This window comes from Oreochromis niloticus, linkage group LG7 (assembly GCF_001858045.2).
Source record: "Oreochromis niloticus isolate F11D_XX linkage group LG7, O_niloticus_UMD_NMBU, whole genome shotgun sequence".
In the NCBI taxonomy this organism is placed as follows: Eukaryota; Metazoa; Chordata; class Actinopteri; order Cichliformes; family Cichlidae; genus Oreochromis; species Oreochromis niloticus.
Window position 1 is genome coordinate 54,873,039 of NC_031972.2, and position 14,118 is coordinate 54,887,156.

Genomic DNA, 14,118 nt, shown 5'->3' on the forward strand with positions numbered 1-14,118 from the left:
TAGAGCAGATTAGCACCACTTGTTTTTGCCAACTAGTTTACAGCTATACGTGCCTTAACCTGCAATCAACACTCAGAGGGACAGTAGTCCCACACTCCTAAAGGGAAAACAGGTTCACGCATACTCTGAATAGGAAAGACACAAATGTTTAATTTTATGGGACACTGTTCCAGTCTACAAAAAATGGTCAACTTTTGAGTCAAATAATGCTTTAATCCTTTAATTTGTACTTTGCACTTGGAAAGTGCATTTGGACATTTGTCTAAGGTCTAAGGCTGACTATACTCCCCCAAACCCTCTGCTCATTATAAACAAATGGGTAAAAAAAAGACAAAATGTTTGAAAATGACATTAGAAATGATTATCCTTCTTACATCAGCTGGCAATATGATGCATTACTTCAATTAAGCTCATTTTGGGGGGTCGGATGATTTGCAAACCATTAAGCAATATGCAAATGGATGTGTTTGTTTGGGAGGTTTGGGAAGGAAAGAGGCAGGAGGGAGGGGAGTGGAGGGGTGTTTGGAAGGAGAGGAGAGAATTCAGTGCAATTGGCCAGACTACTATCCTCTGCTGTGGGCTTAATGAGGTATACACACAGACAGGCACACACACATTGCAAGGAATTTCAGATGTCATCTGTGATGGTTGTTTGGCCATTAGCATGCAAAAGTACTTTTATGCCTAATCAATAAAATTGGACAGGGAAAAGTTTAAGGGGCGTGGGGAGATGTTGTTCACGTTCACCCCTTAGTGTATATCTTTAACTGTGAGAAAAACTAAAAATATTATTTAAGTCCATCTTATGTTGCAAAATGTTGGACTGGGCTGGGACCTGCTGATACTGTAAACAGAACAATGATTTGCAGGGATATCCTGTAAGTGATATCTAATTTTGAAAGTGAGAAATGTGATTGTTTTGGAAATATGCAAGTTTTTCTTAATTAGTAAGAATAACAAGTGGTATATATTACACATTATTCATAACTTTTCTTAAAACTAATGCAGTATTTACTTACTGGAAAAAAGTAATTTGTTACACTTGTTTTTAAATTGCTTCTTTTTACCTGTATGTTCAGGCTCTGGCTGCCAGGCTGGGGTTGGCATTCACTCAGCTTTATCATTGCTCTCGATTCTTGGACATCTTCTTGTTAGCATGCTGTCTGTAGATTCATTGCGAGGGGGCAAAATTGTATTAGCAGTATAATTCAGCTGTTTCTGTACTGGATGCAGTTTGCGCTCTTGTCCTTTTGTGCAATAAAAATAAAAGTAATGTCGATATCTCCATTGTTGACCGTTCTACCATTTAACTCCTCGAGCTAATTGTAGTGCAAGTGTGCAGAAAACATGTTTGTTCCATGTTTTTTTTTTCTTTCCATCCATGCTATGCAGAGAACTGAACAACCTCTGTAACACAAGTAACAGCATAATTCTAACTCTAAAATTATTCCTGACCTTAGTACAGTTATAATAATGCTCTTACTGAAAAATGTCATGTCATGTCATAACGAGAAACTGACATAACCAGCCAAAACATTAACGCAAGTTAGCAGTTACTTATACTAGTAGTTAGAGACTTAGTTAAGAGTGGGCACACAAGAGGAAGGGCTCAGGTGAGTTGCTCAGGGGATTGGCAGGTTAAGGTTTACCTTTGCCAGGTGGAGAGTCAGAGAGTGGGCAGCGAGGGGAAATTCACCCAGAGCAGACAGAGGAAACCAGAGAGTGTTCTCCAGACAACAGAGGTCTGAGGGCCTGACACCTGAGGAATCTGAGACAATATAAGATGAATCTAAGTAACACAGTTAAATTACCTGACAGCTAAAGAAAGCCTGAAGTGGTCACCTAGCAAGTAGATTTTAGAATCTGGGAAAGATGAAGAACTAATCTTTTTAAACACAGATGAGCAGATGAGTTGCTCACTTGCCTACATTGCCTACACTCACAACAGAGGAGAAGAGGCAACAGGTGAGAGAAGGGTGAGAGAGAGGAAAGGAAAATAAAGGGAAGAGGAGAGAAGGGGAAGCCAGAAGCTGCCAGGGATCGTGACAAAAAGAGCAACCTAGAGCCTGGCTTTCAGACACAAGTTCACCACTCTGTGAAGGCAGATACAGCAGGTCAACAATAAAATCATTTGATCAAGAATTTGTGGATTCTATTAATTATTTTATATAATAACGATAAATCTCTGTAAACCAGGGACAAACCTGAAAAACAATATGATCTTTGATGCCTGAGGTGTAACTGAATTAAAAGCAAATTGATTGCATGGAAACAACAACACTTCTGAAAACTATTGTTAGTGAACACAGATCACTGACTTTATACACAAAAACCAACCAAAAAAACCCCCCAAACTGGTCTTCTTAGTGCTAAAATACATATTCAGAGTGTGTTAACAGAAAAATAGATAAAAAAAAATATTTTCACTTCACACTTGATTTGTTATATTTGTACTTCTTTATGCATGAAAGCTTTAAAGTTTTGCAAGTCAATATATTCTGTTTTTATTGGCATTTTGCACAACTTTTTTGGAATTGACTTGTATGTGTAGATTCGTTATGCATTATTAAGAGCAAACAGAGTGTCTTACTTCTATATATTGAAATTTATTAGCTCTGCTGATGCATCATAAGAAAATGAACAAACAAAAGAAAAGAAGAGTTAAACTGATTTGTAAATCAAAAGGCTGCACTGAGAACATCACCTGGCTGCTCTTTGGATTTTTTTCCTGCAAAACCAGAAAAAAGAACGTGTATGACCTGTAATAAGCTAATCTGTGTGCAGCTGTGGTCAAGCCTGCTTGGGGAGACTGTGTTCTTTCAGGCTGAACCATCACTGTCGCCTCTCACTTAATGACTTTCTGCTTCATGAAAACTTGTGCGAAAGAGATTACATATAAAAAAAAATAGAGAGAGAGAGTGAGGAAAAGAGAGAGAGAGATAAATGTGAGTTGGGGGTGGAAAGAAAAGACAAAGAAAGCAAAAAAAAGAGAAAAAAAAGGTATATGGTGAGCACTGAAGCATGCCATGGTTGCGTAAATTGGTTCAGACTGGTGTTGATCTTGATTACTGATCCATCTTGGTTCTCTTCTTCCCAAGACGAGAAGTTTGAACTACCACACAGATTGTTTGCCTAATCTAACCCAGACGAGTGTTAATTCCCATACTGTTTCCTGGAAATAGAGCAGATAGTTTTCATTTCTGCTGGTTTAGGTTTACACCATATCTACACGTCAGAAGTGCTCAGTACCCAGTACACAATCAGTGCATAGCAGCCGTTTTTTTTAAATGTAAAATGCTGGAAGTTAGACTTAAAGCATAACCATATGCTTTAAATGTGCACATATAATAAAAATGTGCACGTATAATAAACGAGTAGAGTTAATAAGATTTTGCACTTTTGAATTACAAATAACTCCAGAAATGGTCATTTTTACTTTATAGAAAGTACAAATAGTTAACAATAATTTAACATATAATTTTATCACTACTTAATTAAATTATTGTGTTACCGTAGTTTTTATTTGATCAGAAACTCTTGCAAAAGTGTTTGTTTGGGCAAGATAAGCATTAACCTAACATACTGTGTCATGCAAACTTATGGAAGAACATGCAGACTCCATACAGAAAGGCTCAGAGCAGTGCCGCAACTATAGGAATAACCCCGTTAATAAATCAGCAAACGACAGGATTGCATGCTGTCACTTGCAGATATTTCTCACAGTCTGTCTTTACAGTATAGCTAATTTGAAAAAGATTTTGTTATCAGTATTGTACAACTGTTGTGAGTTGTTGTGTCAAATGAGAACCCATATCTATTGCTGATGCAAATGTATCATCTTACCTGAATATGAAGCCCTGCAAGGCAAGGCCACCGTGATTTCAATATCAGATGGCTCGGTCTAGCAACAATGCCTCTATTATGCAAACAGATGTTCTTTACAAAAATCTGTCCAGTTACAGGCAGCATTATGAATGTAATGCTTATAAAATAAATTAAATAAAAGTTCCTCTTTCCCTCATTGTCCCATGCTTCCTTTTTCCCCTTGTGCCAATTACAGGCCGAGTGGAATTTGTTCTGTGTCTGTGCATCTCTCTTCCTGTGACCCCTGGGCTCATTCTCATGCTAAACTACTTTTCATTTGCTAACGACGTGGCACGGCTTCAGTCGGCCCATCTGAATATGTATGGGGGCAGTAAGGAGAGAACAGGTTTTATGGAGATGTGGATCCATCGCTGTCGCGTTCTCTCGGTTAGTCTGCTCCATTACTGATAACCCTGCACTCATCGCATACAGTAGACAGTGTTTTTTCAAGTTTATTGCAAGTTGCGTGTGTATGTAATGTGTCTATCTGCATAAGTAACTGTGTGTTTGTGTGTGTGTGTGTGTATGTGTGCGGTAACCTCTCATTTAGTCACACCTCATTCGGTCATTACGTCCACTAATGTGGAATATGCATGGCTCTACTCATAATCACACTTCTCTGATATGCAAAACGAGCACTCCACTGCACCTGGCATCCAGACTCACACTTCTCATCAGCAACAGTCTCCTCACCCTAATTTGCTTCCTGTTGAAATGTAATAGGAAACCACTCATAAAGGAAAATGGTTTGTTTTGTCTGCCTTGATAATAATGTGTTAAGGGTTTTTTGCTGAATGGGAATGTGTGTATTTGTGTGGGACAAAGGTTGTGTTCAGCTGCAGAAAACAACAGGAAATTGTAAATAGGAAAAACCGCTATGAACTGAGATAATAGAGTCGTTACAGGTGTGTTGAATTTTGTGCATGCTAACATTGGGATAATAATTGTTCTTTTGTCTACACCAGTAATGAACAAATCAATGCTACACTCATGTAAGCCACACAGAGCAGCTCGGACAACTCATTGCTCCGGTAAATATATTATCTGTGCAAAATCATTTCCAATACATGTGATAATTAATCATACAGTGACGTTTCTATTATCAACCGTGTCCTCAAGTGTGCGTGTGTGTTCTCTTCTACCAGCGTGCATGTGTTTACATGTCTATGTCGGCAGCAGACAGAACAGAAGGTGTGAAAAGTGGATGTTAGCACAGGCTGCAGATAAGACCGTAAAGCCTGTCTATCCAGACTGCTCCTTTCTCCTTTCTCCTCTCCTTGACTAAATCTAAATAAGATCAGTTGGGTGTTTAAAGTCCTGGAAGCAGCCAGGTCCTCATTTCTTCTCCTAATGGATTACAAATGCCTGGCGTGGGAGTTCTACCTTGTTATGTACCACCTTGTGGGGTGGAGCGAGGTGGACAGTTCAAAAAAAAGAAAAAAACTTTGAGTGAGCAATATCTAAATTTCTGTAAATACCTCAAAGGGAAATGCTATTTTAAAATTCAAATCCCTTCAAGGTTTGTTTAGGTTTAACATCAAGTATTTTATAAGCTTGGGCATAAGTTTAGCTCATCCTCATGAAGTGAGGGCAAGGAAGTTTTGAATTTTGGTCCACATATATGCTGTGTACTTGTTCACTGAACCTTTAATATGTTATGAGTTCATGGTAGCTCTGCATTATGTGTGTCAGATTGCAAAGAAGGAACAGACCCTGCATACCTATCTAAAAAAAGGTTGGGAAGGGACACATCACCATGACAACACAGGGAGGAGTAGAATGTACGCCATTAAAAAATGCCAAGCTATGCCATGTATCTCGCTAGTCAAAACCATGCAGACGAACCCCCCCGCCCCCCCCCCCGAAAAAAACATATTTGTGTGTACGGATAAATTAAAGCATGCTCACATGCACATGCTTCCAAACCCACACAAAACATAGTTCACTCAAGCACACACACACACACGCACGCACACACACACCCATGTCTTGTAATCCATTTATTCAGTCCTTGCCTAATTTGCCACAGCAATGACAAACTGAAGTAATTTCCTGCACATCTTTTTATTCCAGTTCAGTGAACTCTTAAACAATTCAGTTTGAACTTTGATTACTTGCTCCTCATTTGCATACTCTTAGTTTAAGACACTCTGCCCTCACACCAGTGGAAATGAGGTGACCTTAGAAGGCAAAAGTTGCACATTTATCCCCTTCATGCCTACGCCGCTTTGCTTGTGTTTGATCAAGGTGTGTTTCCTAACGTGCCACAATAAACAGTTGTGCTGTAATTATCAAATCAGTTTATCATTTTGAGACAAGTCTAGTTACACATTCAGGGAACTGTGTTAAAAAGAGCTGTCTACACAGATTTGGCAAGTGTTATCTTTTGAGAGCCAAACAATGTCAGCAAGCAGCATGTCTGAGTGGAATTCGACACAGAGATAATAGTGACATCTAGTGGTCGCTAAGGAGAATTCCGGCGCCTGTGTGTTGAGCTGTGTGCTGATGACAAACAAAGCACTGCTTATTTCTCAGTGTAACAATTTTTCTCCCAAAGGAAGAAGAGGACTTTCTCTCTGCCGTGTACCATTTCAGCTTTGATTCTTTGTGTGTTTTTAACTTGCAGGCGAAAGAACCTTTTCTTGTTTTTCAGAATGTTTCTCTCTTGGGTCTTTTATCCCTGCATGCACAGCACACATATGCACCTACAAACACAGACTCACTCACACACACACACACACACACACACACATAAATGCACAAACCCAAGTGAGATTCTAGGTCTAGGAAGGCTGTTTTTTCTGTGTGACACCAAATTTATTTAATCAATCCAGCACAGCCCCAGCTGTCCAACATGAAGTGTTTCCCAATTATCTTAATGTGATTTGCTCCCTGCTGTTGGCTGCTACACTACTGATTACGGTGTAATAAGATGCTGAGTGTACACGCGCAGACACACATAAATATTTTTTTTGTCCTCTGTGTTCTTGTGTCATCAGATAGCCAGTGTGAGTTATGACAAGACAAGCTGCGACAAATAGGGGAAAAAGAGACATAAACCCCAGGAGTGGAGGAGTGGTGGGATGGAGGAACAGGATGGATGTAGGGATAAAAAGCAGACAGACACAAAGTCTGTAGGCCCCAGCAGAGCATACACCAGTGGTTCCACTGTCATCAAATCAAAACAGAGCGCCCTGCAGAATGACAGTGCAGACATCATCCTAACAATGTGGTGACAGGGCAGACGGGATTTTAAATACACATTAGGAGGCACGCCCCAACTCCTACAGGGAACAGACCGACAGTTGGAATATAACAAGACAGAAAGAGATGACAGAACAGTATATCAGTGTTTGGGGCCTCAGAGGTCTCGTGAATCCCAGCGGGCAACTCTGGCTCTCTTGGTCAGTCCCTTTGGTTTAATCCTGAGAGGTAGAATACAGAAGAAGCAACAGTTTTGGTGCCAAAGTGACTTAGTGAAGACAGTCAGATAATTAGATCGAATCTGGGAAATAGTGGTTCAGAGGTGTCGAGATTTGAACCTTCTGGCTAGGGGATCACACAACTGACAGTGTGAGCAGTGCAGTGGGTCTGCTGTCAGCAGAGTGGTTCTCTGACAAACGAGGGGAAGGAAGGTTAAAAGAGGCAAAAATTGTGGTTCTCTTGGGGCCTCTTTGAAGACCAAAGCCAAGAAGATGTTCTAAGCCCTCGGAGCTGCAACCATGATTTTGACCTAGCTTTTATAACTTGGACAAGAGAGAGAAATAAAAGGAGAGAAGAAGAAATTTGTCTTGGTTTTGTTTTTAGAACCTTGAGAATTCACAGAGGATAACATCTCCAAAGGAAACAGGAAACAGTCAGAAAAGGAAATATGTTATGTTTCTATTAGATATTATACGTTATTACCTAGTCACAAACAGATTGTCTGTAAACTCTGGCTTAGTATCTAATTTGTGTTTAGTTGTGTTGTCCACAGGGTGTTGAACATCATGAAATATGATGCCACCCTCTGAGTCTTTTGAAATCAATAAGACACTGTTTCACTCTGTTTATTTTGTCAATCTCTGCCCTCGGTACACATGCTTGCACTTCCTCTCTGATTTTGTCAAATTGCTCTTGAGAAAAAAAAAAACTTTAGTCTTTTCTCCTTGACTTTAATTATTTGTCTAATTGATTTCATGCCCATTTTCCACAACAAAGTTTCATATTTATGAGTGCAACTGTGGCCAAGCAACAGCTGTGTTGCAATTTCATGAACCACTTGAATGCTGGATGCTCTACGCTCAAGCATTTTAAGGGTAATTACCTCTTTGTTCAAGTATCACTTATTGTATTGCCTAAATGAGTTTGTGCAGTAAGCTTCATTCCAGCGGTTCTAAACATTTCTGTATTTATTGCATTTTAAAGCTGACGATGATGATGAAGAAGAACAAAAAGATCATACTTTACGTCACATCTATGAGGAACAGTACCACGCTGAGTCATTGCTTTGCAGGTGTCAGAGGTCTTTACTTGGGACTAGTTGCCTGTATGGGGACTCTCTGATTATGCTCTAATACTATTTGAAAGTAAGAGTACTAACATTATATTATTATCCATGTTTTTCAATTTCACACTCAGCAGCTTCCATGTGGTCAGGCCTAATTGCGGCATCATCAGGGGAGTCTTTTCAATCTGCATACTATGTGTGTGTGTGTGTGTGTGTGTGTGTGTGTGTTTGTGCACTGTATGAGCTATATACACAGAATTCCCACTGTTTTACTGGTCGAGAAACGTTGCTAAGGTACTTTTATGACTAGGACAAAAGCAGCGTTGTTTTTTTTTCTTTACTACTGCTTTATCTTTAGCATGTATACTTAGCATGCTCTTAAAAAGAACATCAGGGAGTATCTCCATCCAAAGACAAAAACCTGAAGTTAACATCTGGATGTGAAAACAACAAAGCAGCAGGACTTCAACTCTGGTTTCTGCATTTTTGAGTACAAGGCTATAAAGTGTAAATGGTAAACTCGTGCTTATTAAAAACAACAAATACAGCACTTGTCTACTTTAAAATCTGGTAAGTAATTTGACTGTCCTTTGGAATCAAATACAGAAAATATATGAACGTATATGTATTTGCAGAATCCTTTAATAAAATATCTATTTTACAGCGTTCAAAGTGTATCCTCCGAGTTTGACTGCATGCTCTGAGTTTGACCTAACAGGCTCAGCTCAGCTCACCGACATCAAAACACATCAACCTGAAGCTCTATCACTAACCACACATCAAAGGATTCAGTTCTTCCTGGGTCCATCTGTCCTTTCATTCCTTTTAGTCACTCCCCAGGCCCAGAGAAACATTGCCACCTCTTCGGGATAGGCAGTCAATAGACCATTTCCTTTTAAAGGTAAACATAAAATTCATTGGCCTAAGGAGGAGACCGAGTCCATGAAAATAAGTTTACAACACTGACATTCACTGACACAGTCTACAAAGCTTGTGCAGCTGAAGTCACCAGGGGTGCTGCATAGATATTTTGTCAACAGCCCAAAGACAGCTCTAACACAACAGAGCTCTATAATCCTTGACATGTCCTGCTGGGAAAGGAGATGGGGAATCATTTGTGGACTCCTCCCCAAAGACCTCTGAAAGTTACTAATGTACCATACCGTGACAGTATTTTCTTTACATTGTACAACTTGGCTAATAAAAAGAGCTTCACCTCATGCAGCATATCATAGCAAATGCTTTCACAACTTTAAGAAAGCAGTATAGATATAATATACAGACATTCATAATATGGATAACCCATGTGGTTTTAGGTTTAAATTGTAGCCAGGGCAAAGGGTAAACATTTGTTTTTGATAAACTCTAAGTTTTATATAGGAGTAAAAATTCTGTGCTGCAACTGCCAAGCTTCAGTTACACGAAATCCATAGTTTAGACTGGCTTACAAGTGATGCCATTTTTTAAATGCATGATTCATGGCCACACTTAAATATACTGATCTAATTTTTTGTCAGCTTTTTTAGATTCAACCACAAAAATATTAGTGCCAGAGCTAACTACATGAAATGTTTTATCTAGGCTTTGAAATTATGCCATGAGAGATTTTCTTTTCTTTCTTTCTTTTTTAACCAGCTGATCAATTTAGCTTGACTTCAGAAATAACATCTATTGTAGCTCTGTTCAAAAGTACTAACAGTTTCTCTCTGTAAATCTCACTAGTTAGCGTATTTTATATTGTCTCTTTAATTAGCTCAAAAAAGATTTATCCATCCATTTATCATGCAGTCCAAAAAGTTGAAAGAAGGCAGCTTGTGTGTCATATTTTAAATTTCTCAAATTGGTCTAAGTTTGGCTCAATGACAGCACAACAGAAATATTGTTAAAAAGTTTAATGCGATAGATACCTGGAATGGTTTTCATACTGCAGCAACACATCTTGCAGTGTGGTTTGTGCTTAATTTGGTTTTCAATGGACAATGACCAGAAAACACACCTTGAGGCTATGTAAGAAGAGTAAAGGAGTGCTGCATTAGATCCCCTGACCCCCACAATCACCTTACCTAAATCCAGCTGAGATGGTTTAGATGTAGGAAAAAGCAGGCAGCAAGTGCTCAGCATATGTGGAGATAAACTCCTTCAAAGCTGAAGTGTTGCTGGTAACAACCCCCGGAGCTGCCTGAGAGAATGCCAAGAGTGTGCAGAGCTGTAATCAAAGTAAAATGTGGCTGAAATTTAAAACATATATTTGTTTTGTTTACACTTTCTTGACTACTGTTTGACTACTATTTGTTTTATTTCATAATTTCGATGCCTTGAGAATTGTTCTACAGTATAAGAGTGAAAAATAAATTAAAAAAACCCTTGAATAACTGGGTGCTTTCCATAATTCTGAATGATACTTCACTATGTGACTCAGAAAAAGGATCTGTGTTTTTATTTTTTTTTAACCTTATTTTGGACAAGTGAATTGATGCGTGCTTTCTCAGAACTGCACAAGACCTGACGGTAATGGAGACATTATGAAAACAATCTGCTCCAAAAGCACATAATGTATATATTTTCTGTATAGTAAAGAAGTAGGATGAAAGGAAGGTGTGTCACATGCAATGACACGGTACATTAACCATATCTACCCATTACAAAAGGCTACTCAAAGACAGCTTAAGGGGAAAGGACGAGAGGCAGACAGAGGGTTAGGGCGCTTCGTACACATAGTTATAAACAGCAGGAGAATATGTATTTACAGGAGGCCTTCCTCTTTCATTTAGCTGATGTGTCAGTGGAACAGGTGTGGTGTATCAAGCTGCCTATGACTTAACATGAACACTATAATTACTCCCAGAGCCATTCTCTGAGAAAAACAAGCATATTTCCCTGTATTTTGGACCTGTATAGTGTGTGTGAAGGCAGGAAGCTAATCAACTGAAGTGCATTCCATATTATTGTGATATATTACCACTGTATAGGCTAAATATGATCTTTCACACCAGTCAGTACAGGGAATTAATCTATTTCAACTCTAAATAATGACACATGCCACAGGGCCTAGGATGGGTTGTTTTCTTCTTCGCTGACAGCCTGTGTTCTTCTGTTTTGCCCTAAGGGATTGTGGGATTGAAGAAATCGGCTCTACTTTTACTGTGAACTCTAAAGGTGAATACTGTCTCTCATGAGACTACAATGTGCTTGGGTAATGATTTTAAAGGATTAGATGACACTATTTTTGCATCTACGTACAACAGCAACCTCATCCAAATTTTAGTCGTAAAATGCAATTAAAAAATGCAAGAAATTACCCAAAAAATGCAAGAATCATTGACATTTAAATTGGAAACAGCGCTTTTGAAAGTAAACCGAAAGTAAGTGAATAAAAGAGTGTGCTGACACGGAGAAGAAAATATGAAACATTTTTCCCCCTAGATTCCCTGTTCTGTCAGAGGAAGAAAATGGTGTGAAGCTGGGAGAATATCAGCTTCCTATAGTGCATCTAGCTGTCAATCAAAACATTGCCACTAATTGGATAGTGCCATGCTGTAACCTAGGAAACAAAGGGTCATATCACATTCACAAATCACAGGAATGAAGGTCATGGAACAATAATAGTTTGAGCAAGAAGCATTTTTCCTGATACTTTATTTCTGTCACTATGAGGTCTACTATCAAAATAGGTCCGAATTTCAGTAAGGCCAAACCTAACCAGCAGTTGCCTGGCAACACAAATGCTTTATCCTACTCATTTTGCTATTTTACAAGGATTTGACAAGATCTTGTAAACACAATCCTAAAAATTAAGGGATTAAAACAGACCTAGATACAAAAATAAGCTGGAAGCAATGACTGCTTTAAGCATGCACAGACACACATGCAGGTGACCTCACACCAGACACCCAATGATTGATTACTACCCTTGGGCTATCCCTCTATCTGAACTTCCTGGTTTTTAAGTCTTGCTTCCTACAGGGGTCATTGTTTTTTGCGATGTGATTAACTAACAAGAGTGAGGTCATGATTCATGCTCTGGTCTTCCAAGAGGTTAGACCACAGAGTAGAGACAGTTTCTGAGGTGGTCTGACTGAAGGGGTGAAGGGGGCAAAAGGTGGGGTTGGGTTGGGATAGGTGGAGGAAATTTACCCATGTTTGCCATGGTTTATGTTTAGGCTATAGGGTGGATTTTTACACATGTTTCCAGTTTTATATCCTGTCTTCTGATCTTATTGGTAAAGTAAGAGATATAAAACAATTCATTTAACTCTCAGCAGAACGTTATTTGTTCTTGAAACTAAATAGGTTTATCCTAATAGTTAGACATATGTTTAAAGTTACCATACTTTAAACATATGTGTATACCATGCCATACCAGTCTCCTTGCTTTCTAATTTCTTAATATTTGAGAAACAATTAAAATCACTTAGCTTCTGTCTTCAAATAAACATATAGAACCCACAGTCTATTGTCCTTCGGTCTTACTCTTTTCTGTCTGCATATCTCACCCTTGAAACCCAGTGCCTTCATGTGACCCTTTTAGCTTTCTAATCGAGTTTCTTCTTTTAACAGCCATATGGTATTGGTTTCAGTTCCGCTGCTCCAATCTAATGAGCTATACCCTGTGGAAAAAAATAAAACCCTTTAGATTTATTTAACAGTCTCCTTACGAATTCTAAGAAATGACCCTGTGATTTGAAAGGTTAAAAATTTATTGCAAGCTAGCACAAACTCAGCTAACGACCATTACTGCAGATGAAAAGCAGATAAGGCGTTTCATTTTCCAAACTTTATCACTGTGTTTCCCTTTCTCTGCCCTCCTCCTACTTCTCTCCTGTCTCTTTATTGCTGGTTTTACTCTTTATGGGTGTCAAAGTCAGGGAGTGTACTGTCATTGACTGTCAAAGTGTCAGAAAAATTCACAAAGAGGATCCAGTTAAAACAAAAGACATTACAGAAATTGCTGGTGGAATTCAGGTTGAATTCATCTGTTGAAGTGGTAAGGATTTAGCTGTTCAGGTTTATTCACACAAAGTATGTTTTTCCACACAGTACTCCATCTGTATTCATGCAATGAACCGTTAGAGATTATTGTTGCATGACACAATTTGCTGTTACCAGTCTGTGACGGTGTGAAAGAGGGAGGTGTGCTGACATAGAGCAATAGGGGACTGGTACCAGTGAGTGAAATTCCATATTTACAGCACTGGGCTGCCACTGTTGTCTGTCCCATACGCAGTTATATGCACAGCAGCTCAACGGCTACAAGCTGCTTCCTGTTTCACCACCAACACCCTGCAGGTTAATGAGCACTGCCACCACTCCTAGCATATATCTCTGGCTTGTCCCATTGCCACTTCCAAATCACAGTGAGTCATTGTGCCGATCGCTCCTCATTTCCTCTCCAGTGACGGCGTGAGCTGTGTGGTAGCAGGCAGAGTGCAGGATCCAGCAGCCTTCAGCGCTCATAGGCTTAATGAAGGTGAGGGTGTTTTTATGGCACATTCTGACCTGTTCAGTCAGGTGGCACATTAGGCACTCTCTGAGGGCCTTATTACAAATGTCTTTACACAAATGCTTACAGATGCACACACACACACACACACACACACACACACACACACACACACACACACACACACACACACACACACACACACTCATGCACAGAAAACCTGTAATTACTCATACGTCTGGCAACCTTCCACCCAACACTTCATGTGCCTCTATGCTGTGCCCCCACAGAACTGCTTTATAAGTGGCTCGACTTTTATTGATAC